The 16,779-nt window shown below is 34.9% G+C and overlaps 1 long non-coding RNA gene across 1 annotated transcript; it reads left to right on the top strand.

Annotated features, from left to right (window-relative positions):
* Nucleotides 1-11,765: 11,765 nt before the first annotated feature.
* On the top strand, nt 11,766-13,393 carry LOC126821489 (uncharacterized). Its single transcript, XR_008788263.1, has 4 exons — nt 11,766-12,017; nt 12,153-12,432; nt 12,566-12,745; nt 12,873-13,393. It is a non-coding gene; the product is annotated as an uncharacterized LOC126821489 (long non-coding RNA).
* The last annotated feature ends 3,386 nt before the right edge of the window (nt 13,394-16,779 follow it).

Below are 16,779 nucleotides of genomic sequence, written 5' to 3'. Positions count from 1 at the left end.
TCTAGAACTACGCTTCTCGACATCCCCTACTAATGCTCTCAATCTTATGCTGTTTGCCGAATACGACAATGTCTTGGAAATTGATCGTAACCACCGAGTCATCATGGATTGGTAGTCCTTTATCCACATTACAATTGGAAGAGGCCCTGCGTCATCATTCGGACGTCTTTGGTGGCGTCTGGTCCCGGAATCACCTGTACCAACTGCGTACATTGTCAATACCGACGACGAACAAGACCCCGGCACCCACTGGACCGTGTTTATGTGTGAAGGACCTGGACACTTGTATTTTTTCGATTCTTACGGATGCCCACCCGAGACCTATGGACAAGCCTTTTGTGTGAGTTTTGTGTGTGGACATTACTGTTTATTTTTTTATCTGCCATTCGAAACGGTGCCTGCAATTGTTTGGCACCAATACCCGGCAATATGATATGCTGATGAACCAATGGGCTCAGAATCATTTTCCATCCCATAATCGTTTGGGTGGACAAACATGTTGTTCTTTTTCAAAAATGTAAATACGTTCTTGTTCAATTGTTGATTTGTTCTATTGTTCTATAATTAAAAACGTAAATAAAAAATCTTTTTCGTGAACAGCTTCCTGGGGAACTCCCTAGAAAGGGCGAGGGAACCCCCTGAGCAAGTCCCGAGAAAGAGCGAGGGAACCCCAGAAAATGTGAGAGAAAACTTGCAAAGGGAGGGAATCCCCAAGAAAGGGCGAGAGAAAACGAAAAAGGGGAGTGAATCCCCGAGAAAGCGCGAGAAAAGGGGAGGGAACACCCGAGAAAGGGTGAGAGAAAACGAAAAAGGGGAGGGAATCCCCGAGAAAGGGCGAGAAAGGGGGAACTCCGAATACTGACGAGAAAAGGGTGGGAAATCCGAATAAAGGACGAGAGAAAAAGGAAAAGGGGAATCCCCCAGGGAAATCCCCTATGACGTCACATCATTATGACCTCACGTATGACGTCATCACCGGAAATGACCATTTCTAAGGCGTCATCACCAGAAGTGATGTCATTCGTGACATCATCGCCGGAAGTGGTCGTTGCTAAGGGGAACCGGAAGTGGCCTGCGCATGCGCAACACAGTTGCTAAGGCGTCTGCGTATGCGCGCCAAAGGGCCTGTAGGCATGCCCCCACTACTTGTTTACCCATTTCTATAAAAGGCGTCCAGAGGATGTAATGAAGCACTTGTCTGCGATATCACCTCGGTGGAAGCGGACGTAAAATACAACTAACTCATCATCATGTAATGAAGCGTGATGGAATTCATCCTAATTATAATGGCAATGAACTGTTAATGGGTATTTTAGGTAGTTCTCTGATTTCACAAACTGCCACAAATTATCATGCTTATAACAGACCCAGTCCCACTAGCCCGTCTGCTGATAATTAATTATAACTAGTTGGCGTTTGTTTTCAATACCAGTATGTATAATTATTTGGCCAAGAAAGGTCTTCACTTAGGACATTTAAATGTTTGTCATTTTATAAACAAAACAAGGGAACTCAAATTACTTCTTGAAGAATTTGATATTTTGGGTTTCACTGAAACACATTCATCCGACCCTGTAAATGATGGTTCTATTATTTTTCCTGGTTTTCATTCACCATTTAGAAGAGACAATAGTACATTTAGTTCTTTTGGCACTCTTTTATATGTAAGAGAATCTATAAGTTGTAAAAGAAGAAATGATTTGGAACGCGATACTCTTGAAGTCATTTGGATTGAAATTACTATAAAAAAAAAAGACATCTCCTATTTTAATACGTTGTTTATACAGAAATCCAGCATCTACTGCTAAATGGCATAATGAATTTAAATTAATGAATGATTCTGCGTGGAATCAGGGAAGTGAACTTATCATTTTTGGTGACATAAATATCGATCTGTTAGACAGAAAAAAATCTTATTGGACGGATTCACTCAATTTTTAAAATTTAACTCAAATCATTTCTTCTCCAACTCGTGTTACAAATTCAACTTCTATGTTAATTGACCATGTTATTTTATCTGCCCCCAACCATATTATTGAAACTAAAGTGCCATGTTATTCTATATCAGACCACTTCCCAACTTGTATTATATGGTCAAAAAGAGGAGTAAAGATCCCCAAAACAAAACATATATACGTTTCATCCTTCGAAATTTTGTTGAAGATAATTACATACATGACCTAAGCTTAATTAACTTTGAAAATATGTATCTGATAAATAACCCTACAGATGCTCTTCAAATTTGGTATGAATTAATAACTCCAATAATTTATCACCATGCTCCTACCAGAACTAGACGTGTTAAGTCTGCTATCAAACCTCAATGGCTCACTAGTGAAATTTTAAATTTAATGCGACAGCATGATTTTCATAAAAGTGTCGAAATCGTCACAGAGTAAAAATACACAGAGTGGCGACTGCTTCATTTGCATAAAAAGTAGGTTTGTCTGTAATGTCACTAAACATGGCGGCTAAAGAAGACGTTTTGCAGTTGAACAGAAGAAAATGTAAACATCCGAGTGGTGGATATGGTACCCAAAGAAGGACCTATGTCAGGTGTTTTAATTTTAGGGACTATTGAGGGATTTAAAAAATTCAGCATTCCTGAAGAAAAAGAGCTCAGTCTACGTCACGTCGTCTGCTACGAGTACGATACGAGTGAGTCATCGTCGAGTGCTAGGCTTAGTGCTATAAATAATTAAAATATATAATAAATACTGAGTCATAATAACATAATGTATTATAATAACAGCAATATATATCATCAAAAATTTTATTTTGTAAGAGTACATAATTTGGAGAAAAAGATGTTTTCATATTTGATTGGTTAGGCTTAATTGGCATTCTACTGCATATTATCATTAATATTATGATATATATTCCAATGTAGAGTAGGCCTACTGAGTACTGTAGGCCTAGAAGTAGATATATATATATACGTCTTTATCTTATGATAATATGACCTCTCGCTCTAACTTGTCTAAGCTAAATCAAATCAAATCAATGTGCTATTAATGTAATGTAGGGAGAGACTTCAGAGACTAGAGAGAAATTTGGTTTAATGTCCACTCGACACAAACTAGGTAATTTCGGGACTAACATGCTTCAGTTTTATTTCAATAATTCACTTGATGGGCCTTTTTTTAGCCGTGAGATGAAACTGGGGGACTCTGAGAAAACCCACGAGGTTGGACATGCCACTTGACTCCATGACATGTCATAGGTCTAATAAACCTATATACCTGGTAAATTAAATTGTAGGCCCTTTTTTTTAGTAGTTTCGCGTACGCGAGGCAAGAAGTAGTTCCGCTTCGATGTAAACCAACTCATTCCTTGCATTCTTTATCGCATGCTTTCTAGTATTTTCATAATTTTAGAATTACAGGTAGATGTGATTTTTAAAGGATGAAATTTTAAATAGTAAGCTTTACTGTCTGTAGTTGCACATGTTCTTTTTACATTCTATATTTTTTGTAAAAACAAATAAAATCTACAAACACAATAATAAAATAAATTTAAGATTCATATGTTGTCATTAAAAGCAATTAAAAAAAGAATCATGTGCGAGGGAACTAACTATATTTTCTGAAGAATCTGTTGTATTCTGAAAAAAGGATAATGGACAAGCCTAATTTTTTCTAAGATTGTGTATCGAAAAATGTGATTCTATGTAGGCCTACAATTACTTGTGGTAAACAATTTAAGTGTTAAGTTTATGGTATGTTATATACCTTTCCAAATTTCATAACAAAAATATTATTTTGCTCAATTTTCAGTTGCAATAAGCTTTTAATAAAACAGTAAGCCTAATACTGTTATGCTATTCAAAATCACATTTCCCCTTTTACTGGTAGGCCTTAATCCGACCAATAAAATATTTACTGAAGGACTATCACTAATTTTAAACCATTCAGTAATTCAAAATAATTTTAATTTACTCTGTGATTATCTATATAGTATCAGTATGCTGTATGGTTAACTTCAGTTTGTATGGCAGATAATTCCATAATATACTATTCAAAAAAAGTAGGGGATATTTGATTTTTAAGTGTTATTAAAGTCACCTAATGAAACTGACGAAGAAACAAATGACAAAATGAAATGAAGTTCACATTCATCGATTTATTCCAAATGATCGTTAGACTAAGTAAGGCACAGACTGACCATTATAAGGGTAAAATGATACCCGGGGTCAAACAGCAAAGTTACCACAGCATCACAACCAAGTCAGTAACGGGTAAATCCTCCTCTGTTTGCCAAACAAGCATTGATCCGACGTGGCATACTCCTAATGAGACGTCTAAGGTCATTTTGGTCCAGATTGTCCCATTCCTGTTGCAACGCAGCAGCAAGTTCTTGGACATTGGCAGGACGTTGTTGACGTTGACGTAACCTCTGTCCAAGCATGTCCCAGACATGCTCGATGGGGGAGAGGTCGGGACTCAGTGCTGGCCAAGGTAATGTGGTGATGTTCTGTTGTTGGAGGTAACCTGTAACGATCCTGGCCCTGTGACATCTTGCGTTGTCATCCTGGAAGATGAAACGGCGGCCATGACGTCGTGCGAACGGCACAACATGGACTGCCAAGATGTTGTCCCGGTAGTACTGGCCTGTAACACGCCCTGCAACAACATGTAAAGCCGTTCTTCCAGCAACAGTGATGCCTCCCCACACCATAACAGAACCACCCCCAAATCGATCATGTCTGATGACGTTAACGTCTTGGAAGCGCTCGTTTCGACGACGCCACACCCTCCTACGTCTGTCCAAAAAATCAACAGTGAACCTTGACTCATCTGAAAACATCACATTGCTCCAGCGTCGATTATCCCAGTGTTGACGATCCCTACACCAACGACGTCTTGCCTGAATGTGATGATCTCTCAAACAAGGGATCACGCGAGGACGTCGGGCGCGAAGGTGACCCCTATGCAGTCGATTCCGAATCGTCTGGCCACTCACTCTCACACCAGTGTCTGTTTGAAGACGAGCGCTGATCTGATTTGCTGTGATGACACGATTTCTCAAGGCCAAGGTACGGATAAATCGATCCTGGGCTTGAGTTGTCGCCCTTGGTCGACCTGAGCGTGGTCTGTCCTGTACAGATTGTGTATCACGGTATCTGGACCATAGCCTGCTTATGACAGACTGAGAAACATTCATCGTCCGCGCCACAACCGCCTGTGTTGTGCCGATCTGTAGTATGCCAAGGGCACGTAACCTTTCATTTGGGTAAGCCGACGCATATCAAAATTTGTTTTCTGGTCACTAAAACAATTAAACTGATGTTTCCACCCTGGAATTCAATGCCACAATGACTGTAACATTCAAAGTCAGAGTCGTGCAAATCTTGGGTTGGACCCCCATGATGATCCCAAGCATCACCTGCATTCCATGCGGTAGCTATTGGTGCGTTTGGGCGTCACATGTAACTGGAAATGTTTCTTCTGTTAGGTTCTATAGTGACTTTTTTCGTAGTCATTTGCATATTTTAGTATTATGCCCCCAAAATCAAATATCCCCTACTTTTTTTGAATAGTATAGTACACAGTATAAATTAAATTTTCTATTTCTAAATAATCAGTTGACAAAAAAATCACAAAAATAAAAGTAACTCTGAACACAGATCAGACCTAATGGCATGGATATCTAGAGCAAACTTCAGATTTATAATAATTTAATATATTCTTGTGCAGTAGTGTAAAATGGACAATTTCATAGTATTAGAGGGCCTATAAAGGTCGTCAAAACATTACATGACATGACACCCAGAGCAATATGCAAAATATTCATTTTCAAGTGTTTTTGGTTTATACTTGTTTGTAAAAAGAGAAACCAACCAACTCAAATAAAGTTTTTTGAAAAATGTTATAGGCCTATTTAAAATGGAATTTTAATATCTTTAATTATTTTATTTTTTAAAAATGAAAGCCTACCTTAATTAATAGAACAAAAATCATAAAAGCACACGGTATTTTATCTTGGAAAACAACCAACGGCCCAAATCTGTTTATTGGAAAACGTTATATGCCTATTTGGAATTCAATTTTAATATTCTTAAATTATTATGTTATATTTTAATGAAAGCTTACTTTATTAACATAACATAAATATGAGAAGCACACAGTAATAAGCTCTAGAAGACAAAGGAATTTTTCTTGGGCAGAAAAAATAAATCATGTATGTTGAGTAAAATAGGCCTTATCCAAAAAAGGGCGTGGCGCTTTTAAGGTGTATGGAAATTACATTTCAAATCTAGAAATGGAAACAACAAGTATTTGGTGGAATAGTTTCAAAGTTAATAAAACCTTAAAAATCGACAATAATTTACGGCCTTAAATAGACCAATTCGAAAACCGTCACAAATGCCTTCTCTCGTCCCAGTCTCACTTCATTCCGGGCCGTACCACGCTTTATGCATGTTTTAAAAATATGAATCATGTTTTATAAATTCCCGAAACACACACAAAACTAACATATTATGATTGTATGTGATAATTCTCAGTAGTTTTGTTATCGAAAATACTATAAAACTACGAAATTAAAGAGATTTAGTTCATCGATATAGAAAAATTGATTTTGAAAATGGGTGTCTCTTTTCCTAAAAAAAAAATGTTAAGAGCAGTGGAACTGGAAAAATCAAGTACATCATCACTAAACGAGTTATTACAACCTCTACAAGGTAAAAGTTAATTTTGATACAATGTATTTAAAATCTTTATACATGTATTCGATAAATTGTTGTATTTACACAGACTTCCGACTGCCATCCTAATATATTGTAGTTTAATTTTCTAAATAAGACATTGTTCCTGACCATGTTTAATGGTTTATTACTTTATGTACATTATATGAATTGTAAAAATTTTAGTACAAACAGTACTTAATCTTACTTGCATTATTTTGGGAGATGTTTTATAATATATGTTTTAGACATTACTATAGATACAGTTGATGCATGGATTGAACAAGAGAAAGCAGAATCCAACTTTATCATAGGGCAACATTTAACAAATTAAATATAGTAATTATCAAATTGTTAACATTAATTCTAACTCTCATCACTTTCACTTTATCATATATATAACAACATAATATACTGTTTAAATATAATGGTCGTACACAACTCTTTGGATTATTTTATTTGCAATATAAAGTCTGATTTCTGAAATAGATATTATAGGTAAAATTAATTATATTTATGATATGTTCGTTAAAAAAGTATTAACATTAGTGTTACTTTGCTCTTATTTTTTAAACAAATTTTCACAAGTTGATTTCCTTTATTTTGTTAATGTAGAATGGTAATGAACTGCTCTTTTCATTTTCTTTGTTTTATTTGTTTCGTTTGAATTTGATTTATCAGTTTAGTTTTTGATTGTTTAATTTTTGTTAATGAAGTTGATTCTTTTAAACTTCGTTTTTATTTTTGAACTCTACTTGGTGTAGGTGTTCATCAGGTAATACCTCGACTGAGTTCAATATAGAGATTAGCCGGTTGATTTGTTGGATATAAACCTTTGAATAATAGCGCCTAACAGGCAGCTGTGTTTAATTATGTTCTCCTGATTTTGATTGTTTTTGTGTGTTTGAAGTATATGTTTGTGATATGCGCTTAGAAACACTTCACGTGTAATGAAGCGCTATATAAATCGAACAATAATAATATCGTAACGTCGTTGGGTTAACTGTCAGTGTGTGTTTATTACAGACAATTCCCAAGATGCATTGCGCGTCGCTGTGTTTCTCTGGGCCGTAAATGCGAGTCGCCACTCTGTGTATTTTTACTTCACTCTGTGAAATCGTTTAAAAACAATGATTCGTCAGTCAAAATCAAAATACCTCCAGGATCTGATCGGAGATAACAAAAATTCTAAACAGATATGGAATGCATTAAATTCAGCAGCAAACAAAAGTAACAGTAGTCTCCACATATACCACTGGATAGCAATATAATTAATGACTTCTTCTCTAACATAGCCGATAAAATTATCAATGCCAATACAGATATTACCCCCATTAACATAAGGCTTGATGATATTAATTTAAAAACATAATATGTAAACTCTAAAGTACCCGATAGCGTATGTTTCCAAATTCCATTTATTAAAACAACTGATGTAGTTAATTCTCTACAAACATTAGATGTTTCCATAGCAGTCGGTTTTGATTCAATAAATCCACTATTTCTCCGCTTAGGTGCTGTTCAACTTTGTGCTAGTCTCACACACATTTTAACCTGTCAATAAATCATAACACGCACCCTTCTTTATTTAAACAAGCTAAAGTTATCCCCTTCATAAAGGAGGTACCAAAGATGACCCCAATAATTATAGGCCGATCATTCTTCCAAATATATCAAAAATTCTCAAAAGACATGTTCCAAAACATCTCAACAATTATTTAAATAAATATCAACTTTTATTTAGTAATCAGTCAGGTTTTTGTTCATCTAGCTCTTGTCTAACAGCCTTAAGAGCGTGTCCGTGAGAAAACCATGCAGAAGGTGCTAATAGGCGGAGGACTGGGAAGTTCTAACTAGCTTAGTTTTCAAAAGTCGTTGCAACTCACAGCTGTGGAAAGTTTTAATATTTATTTCTCGAGAAATAACCCTAATATGTTGTAAACAAAACTGCCACACTCCAATTTATGTGCCAGAAACGTTTTAAACAAATAATCTAAACGACAACATTTTTTGTCCGCGCAATAATAAAAGTAGTGAGACGACGAGCTTTCAGCCAATGAAAATCTGGTAAATAGCGAATAACAGTAAATACACGTGACCTTAAGGAGAATTTAATAGATCAATGTCGTTGTTTTGCTATAATATATAATATAATTAGGTCGATTTTTTTTTAGCTAAACTCGTTGTAAATCATATTTCTAATGAAAAGAAACATGTAATAAGTGCATAAATGTGAAAGATTTAGGTCAGCGTCTTACCACTTGGCGATTATGTGCCGTGTTTTCGGACCCTCCACCCCATCAGGCGGACAGTTTTCCCCGATGCCAGACAAGCTTTACCCCTCTTACCCCCGTGAAGCCGCTGTCGTTAATACCTGACGGGCTTGTCCTCTCTCAACAAATTTTAAGCTGTTTGTAGCCTGTGTAAATGTGATGAATCAATTTATTATTCTTAAGAAAGTAGGCCTACACGACACTGTGGAATTAATTTTTGCATGCATCGTGTTTAACGTCCCACCACAGCTCCGAGTATTAAGATAATTTGAGAAGGGTTGGAAATGTTGTTTGATAGCAATGATATAGGCATATATATAATCGAATATAAATATAGATAATTGCCAAATATCAAAATCAATCAAGGTGTGTGAAGCTATAGTTTATTAGAGGCTCTCTTCCTACTGTAGTCTTTGCGTGTGTAGACATACATACTTTGCATTGTCGAGTTCACCCTAATATTAACTGGTTAGAATAGATCCCCTAAGTCCTCCCTTCCTCATCTCTAATAAAGTCGACCACTGTAGCATCCATATAATATAACTATGCATAAATCAAAGGCAAGGCCCAGCACCCCCCCCCCCCTCATACACTGCTTAATCCCCCACCCTCCATATAAGGTTGGAAATACCTTTTAATATCAATATACCCACAAAACGGAAATTCCTAAAGCCTGACCACATCCATACCAAAAGCACCCTAATAAGGTTTGACAATGTAATAACAATTAACTGATGTTTTGTGGACAGTTATTTGTGTTTGCTAAATTATGACTTTTTGAAATTAATGCATAGGTATAATACAGGTGGTGTTCTAACAACTGGCTAAAATGTCCCTTGTTTGTCCATTCCCCTATTTTAAAAAATATATATAGACTACTTGAGTCTTGCCCAAAGGAGCGGTCTATGGGAGTTTTAAAAATAAATTATTTTTTTTAACATTATTTATTAAAGATAATAGGATTATAGAGCAGGCAACCCCACTCTCCAAAAAAAAAAAAAAAAATACAAACAGATATAAATATTACAATCAAAACATAATGAAATTACAATAATAAATCAAATACATAAATATACACACATATATATTACATACACTCACACACACATGTACACACTACACATACACTAATTCATTGATAATTAACATCAAACAACTGAGAAAAAATGTACCATAATAGACTAAAATAAATATGTATGCTGCACATGTCTGATATATAAAGAAATAGATAAGATTTTTAATACGTGTAGTTCAAAATTTAAATGAAATGAAATGGGGTTTAACGTCCTACTGTTCTGCTCCTATGCTGGGCTAATGAAGACGGGCATACGCCATACAGTGTGCTATGATGGAAATTTTGTCTGGGCAGCGGCACTATCGCCTACTCTTATATCGAATTCCAACTGCCAAGGGATATTTTACGTCCATTCCAATGTATACACGGGACCTCGGTTTTTCGTCTCATCCGAAGGAATAGACAGCTGTCCTTGTCAGGCCCTCCGTCCTGCATCACTGATTTTAAACATTAAATAGCCATCTCTGTGGGTGTAGGTGTGGAATTTTGACAGTCTTTACATCCACATAGATCTGTACAGGAAAGAGCAGCAACTTTACACGAACATCTTTTTATTTCACCTTTGAAGCTTCTTCCTATGATAGAAAAAACATAATTGTATGTCACATGTGAATTTTTTTGGGAGCAATGCAATCTCTAAATGAAATCAAAATCTAAAATTGCTTATTTAAATAGCATTTCCGCCTGTAGGATCAATAATCTTTGCAGATCTTTTTACGGCTTAGACTAATTGCATTTGATTTTTCTGTAAAGGCTATTCCAAACTATGCTCCCACAAGACGGCAGGTTTTGTTTTAGACCAATCACCGACGGAATATAAATTTGACAAAGTTCCATGGAACCGGACTAAAATGATTCTAATAAGAATGTAATTTTAAATATTATGTGCTGTACTCCATATTTCTAATATTACTTTATTGAAAATGATAGCTGTATAGTTTGTGAGTCAGTAGTTCGCCCAAGACAGGAGGCTGTTCAGTGTGACGGGTGTGAACGATGGCAGCATAGGACATGTAATACTGGTAAGACTTTAATGTTGTTTTTTAAATTCAAAGCTATTGTATTAAATTCAACACTATTGTACTAAATTAAAAACTCAACACTATTGTATACTCAATTCAAAACTCAACACTATTGTACAAGACTGTCTTTACCTGTTGATCAGACTACATTCCATTTATCCGTTTGCCCTGATGTCGATATGCCAGAAAATATCCAGGAAAAGTAAGTACAAGCATAGTTTATCACATCCAGAACAAGTTTTAGTATTATCCTTATCCTATATCATAATCTATACAAGTTTTTTTATATTGTTAACATTCAGTTTTTATTGTATTTTTATTATGAACAGTTCATTGACGGATGAGTCCATAGGCGACGATTTATCAACAACAGAAGCAATAGTGACATACAAGGTCGTGGATAATGGTACCGAACGAGGGAAAAGGAAGCTTGTGTCCAGTGACGGACACACCTTTAGACACACCTTTACCATGAAAAGGCAGAACAAGGGCAGTACTGAATGGCGGTGTAGTATTCGCAACAAAACAACCCTCTGTCCAGTTATTATAAAGGAACGAGCCGGGACGTACAACGCCAACACAGAGCACTCCCACGCCGCCAAACCAGGAATATTGACATATTAAATTTCATTACATATTATAGGCACCTTTGTATTATATTAAACATTGTATTATATTTTGAAATTAAACATTGTATTATATTTTGAAATTAAACATTGTATTATATTTTGAAATTAAACATTGTATTATATTTTGAAATTATATTATATTTTTAGTTGAAAGTAAAGGCACCTATGACACTCTTCGAGCCAGCACAAAATATTGTTGATAATATCCTAGCTGAGCATGTGGATAACAGAGAACCAGAGGCATCCAGACCCATTTATTCGAACCTGCTTCGATATTGTAATCGGTTCCGACAAAAAGAGAGACCAGCTGATCCAACAGATCTTGATTTTGAGGTACAGAATAAGTACAAAAAGACATATTATGTAAATATTACCATCAGTTTTCATAGTAACTGAATAATGACATCAGTATAATAAGAAATATTCAATATAATAAGCAATAATAATAATTACACCATTATTTTCTAGATCAATGAAGAGTTTTTGGCAACAGCTATTCCGGAGGTGTTTTTACAGAAAGACATACACACAAAAGATGGCCGACACCTACTTTTTGCCACAGAGAAGCAAATTGAACTTCTTGGAAAAGCTAAGACATGGTATATAGATGGTACTTTTAGAACAGTAAACAAACCATTTTACCAGCTATTGTCAATCCATAGTTTTTTTAAAATCTGGTGAAAGTATCAAGCAAGTTCCCTTGGCGTTTGTACTGATGTCAGGAAAGTCTAAAAGAGACTACAAGAAGGTATGTAAATATTTTAAGAAATATTATTAAGGTCAGCAGTAAAAAAAAGACTTATTACTAGGTCAGCGGTAAAAAAAGACATATTACTGACTACAAACAAAGACATTTTAACAATTTTATTTAATCTTCACAGGTATTCAAGGCCATCATGGATATGACACCATCAGCCCCTGCAGTGCAGGCTTTTGTTGCAGATTTTGAGGCAGGGATCTGGCAGGCTTTAAGGTCAGTTTTCGACAACCCAAGTATACATGGCTGTGCGTTCCATTGGGGTCAGGCGGTTTGGAGAAAGATCCAAGAAAACGGACTTCAGGTATGTTACTTTTGAAATAATTGAGTATTTGAAAACGATATTATTATTTGATATTATTCACAACTGTCTGGTATTACTCACAATTAGTCTATGTTTTATTCACAATTAGTTTTTTATATTTTTGTAGACTGCTTACAGCCAGAAAGATGCTGTATATAAGTTTTTTTAGAAAAGTCCTTGCCTTGCCATTCCTACCCGCTGAACATATATTGCCAACATTCAATAAATTAGAAGAAAAGGCCACAACCGATCAAATTAAAGTGGTTATGAAATACATAATAATAATAATAATGGATGTCGAGGGATGGCATAATCGAATCAACCAAAAGGCCAGAAAAGGGAATTTACAGTTTTATCTACTGATATCTTTGTTGTATAAAGAAGCAGCGCAGCTACCGACACAAATGAAAATGGTCTCAGAAGAAGACACCAGAAAAAACAATCACGAACTACACAAAGCAAGTTATTTCAACTTTGGAATTTATATACCAGTCAGGAAATAAGCACCAACCAGCTACTAAAAAGATGTGGGGGGATATATGGACCGAACTGAAGGACAGACTTACGTAATAAATGACTGACTGAACGACAAACTGACAGACTAAATTACTAAATGACTGGCCTAATAAAATGTATTAGTTGATGATATTGTTGTGGTTATAATTTAATAAATTGTCGATGTAATAAATTCATACATAAATGTATAATTTAATAAATTGTTGATGTAATAAATTCATATATTAGTGATTATTTGTGGTATTTAGAATGAGTCGGGTGTTGTAAAAGTTGGGATGAATTGTCTTTTGACTTGGGATGAGTTGTCTTTAAAAGTGGGATGAGTTGTCTTTTATTGGGATGAGTTGTCTGGGTTGAGTTGTCTTTGGGATGAGTTGTCAGGGAATCGATTGAAGGTTCGGGGCTAAAAGTTTTCTTTATTTTGATTGGCCAAAATGGCACTCGGCAACAAACTTCGGGGGTTTCCGGATGATCATAGTGCGTATTCCTACGCCTGTAATGTTTATTTTTTAGGTGATTAGGTTAAAAAGAATTCCATTTTTAAAAAATAATTATTAAATACTGGCACATGATGAATGTGTGGAGATCATGGTTTTTAAATTAGTACAAAGAGACGTGTAATTTAAAAAAATAAAATTATTATTATTATTATTATTATTGTTCGATTTATATAGCGCTTCATTACACGTGAAGTGTTTCTAAGCGCATATCACAAACATATACTTCAAACACACAAAAACAATCAAAATCAGGAGAACATAATTAAACAAAGCTGCCTGTTAGGCGCTATTATTCAAAGGTTTATATCCAACAAATCAACCGGCTAATCTCTATATTGAACTCAGTCGAGGTATTACCTGATGAACACCTACACCAAGTAGAGTTCAAAAATAAAAACGAAGTTTAAAAGAATCATCTTCATTAACAAAAATTAAACAATCAAAAACTAAACTGATAAATCAAATTCAAACGAAACAAATAAAACAAAGAAAATGAAAAGAGCAGTTCATTACCATTCTACATTAACAAAATAAAGGAAATCAACTTGTGAAAATTTGTTTAAAAAATAAGAGCAAAGTAACACTAATGTTAATACTTTTTTAACGAACATATCATAAATATAATTAATTTTACCTATAATATCTATTTCAGAAATCAGACTTTATATTGCAAATAAAATAATCCAAAGAGTTGTGTACGACCATTATATTTAAACAGTATATTATGCTGTTATATATATGATAAAGTGAAAGTGATGAGAGTTAGAATTAATGTTAACAATTTGATAATTACTATATTTAATTTGTTAAATGTTGCCCTATGATAAAGTTGGATTCTGCTTTCTCTTGTTCAATCCATGCATCAACTGTATCTATAGTTATGTCTAAAACATATATTATAAAACATCTCCCAAAATAATGCAAGTAAGATTAAGTACTGTTTGTACTAACATTTTTACAATTCATATAATGTACATAAAGTAATAAACCATTAAACATGGTCAGGAACAATGTCTTATTTAGAAAATTAAACTACAATATATTAGGATGGCAGTCGGAAGTCTGTGTAAATACAACAATTTATGGAATACATGTATAAAGATTTTAAATACATTGTATCAAAATTAACTTTTACCTTGTAGAGGTTGTAATAACTCGTTTAGTGATGATGTACTTGATTTTTCCAGTTCCACTGCTCTTAACATTTTTTTTTAGGAAAAGAGACACCCATTTTCAAAATCAATTTTTCTATATCGATGAACTAAATCTCTTTAATTTCGTAGTTTTATAGTATTCTCCCACAGAGGTTGTTGCAACGAACTTGAACGATAAATTTCTTCGGTCTTTCGCCTATATAAGGCTTCAATCACAGATTTTGACCAAATTTGGTTTATAAGTTGGGATAGTCCCAAAACACATAAATGTGCAATATTAGATAAATCTTTCAATTCGAGTATGAGAAAATTGAAAAAACATTTTTCATGTGGTGAAATTGCCAAAATTTTCTCAAATACCAACTTTGGCAAGTCCTTACACCTTTACTATACGTAGCAGAAAGACCAAACTCACATAGTTTATCGATGACTCAGTGCTGTTACCACAATATTAACTTCAGACGATTCTGGCGAACGAGATCTGTATACGGACTGGATATCAAAGCCTGTCTAAATTCCCCATTTTTCGTCACCCAAAGTTTGACGCCCTATAGCTACTTCTTTCATGGGGTGGGTTTAAAAAATTTATGCTCACGTGAACAAGCAACCTCCCAACATTTGATACAAAAAATAAAAATGACCGGAATCGACTTGGCAAAAACTAGGTAAAGGAAACAATAACCCATAAAATTAACCTGTAATTTCCCTGTTTTGGAGATAATTAACCGTAGTAGATAAAAAAAACACTAACAATTTATTTTCCTTTTCATTCATATGGTGTTTACTACCAGCCCTAAAATACATTAGTATCTGTTTTATAAAAATATCTTGAAAAAAAAAATACTTTCAAAGGCCTGTAATCGTTCATGGCTCATCTGGCTTCAACGGGAATTGACTTCTGCAGTTGTCCACGACCTTCCATTGGAGTTTCGACGTGCTCAATCTTAACAAACATATCCATTACTCTCAAATAGACATTATTTTAAATAAAATAATCCAACGAAAATGAAAAATTCACCCAAAAGTGAGATTCGAACCACCAACCGCATGACTTCCCCCGACCCACCCTCTCACCGAGTTGCTTGTCCCAGGGCCCCAAGGTCCATGTCGTGGGCCCTGTTCAGGGGGTTTGCCTAGGGCCTCTCTTATTCTAAATCCGGCCCTGAAGGTGCAGCTGACGGTGCCCGAGAGCTGTAGCTACCATACTACACTGTTCAATGTCACCCACTTCGACGCAATTAGGCTTCGTTGCCGTTAATATTTAAGTTTCCACATTTCTGTATTGTAGAAATCAGTGGATGTGTCCCAAAATGAATAGTGGAAACATGCTCTGAAATTAAACATTTTGTAGCCATTTTCGGTAACTTGTTTGAAAATGAAATCTTAAAGAGACAATACAACAAATATGTTTAAGGGACAATACGACAATACCAAATATACAATAAATACAAATACACACTTATATAGAGTACAACATGGTACAAATAATGGCTATGGATATGATGAAAACGTATAAAAGTCAAAAAATTTATTTCTCTAGTTAAATTTGCAAAAAAATGTATCACAAAAGCTTATTTTTAGCACTTTTCAATAAGCTGTATATTTTAAGTATGTTGCATTCCGGTCATTTTTTTTACACCTATGGATACTATGTGCTTAGCACTTAAAACCATCCAAAGAAATTCTACTTGCGACCATGAAAGAAAAAGTTACAGTGTATCTTTTTCTGCACTATAAGGACAATGTGAATATGGTACCCTAAAACAAGTCCACACAAAATTTGTATGTACTGATTTTTTTTTTCAAATTAGTGCTGGGGTAGAAGTTGACCACCCGCTTTATCAGACAGGGTCAAAATTAGAAG

Source organism: Patella vulgata, chromosome 5 (assembly GCF_932274485.2).
Source record: "Patella vulgata chromosome 5, xgPatVulg1.2, whole genome shotgun sequence".
NCBI classification, from domain to species: domain Eukaryota; kingdom Metazoa; phylum Mollusca; class Gastropoda; family Patellidae; genus Patella; species Patella vulgata.
This window is presented reverse-complemented; position numbering and strand designations above follow the sequence as displayed.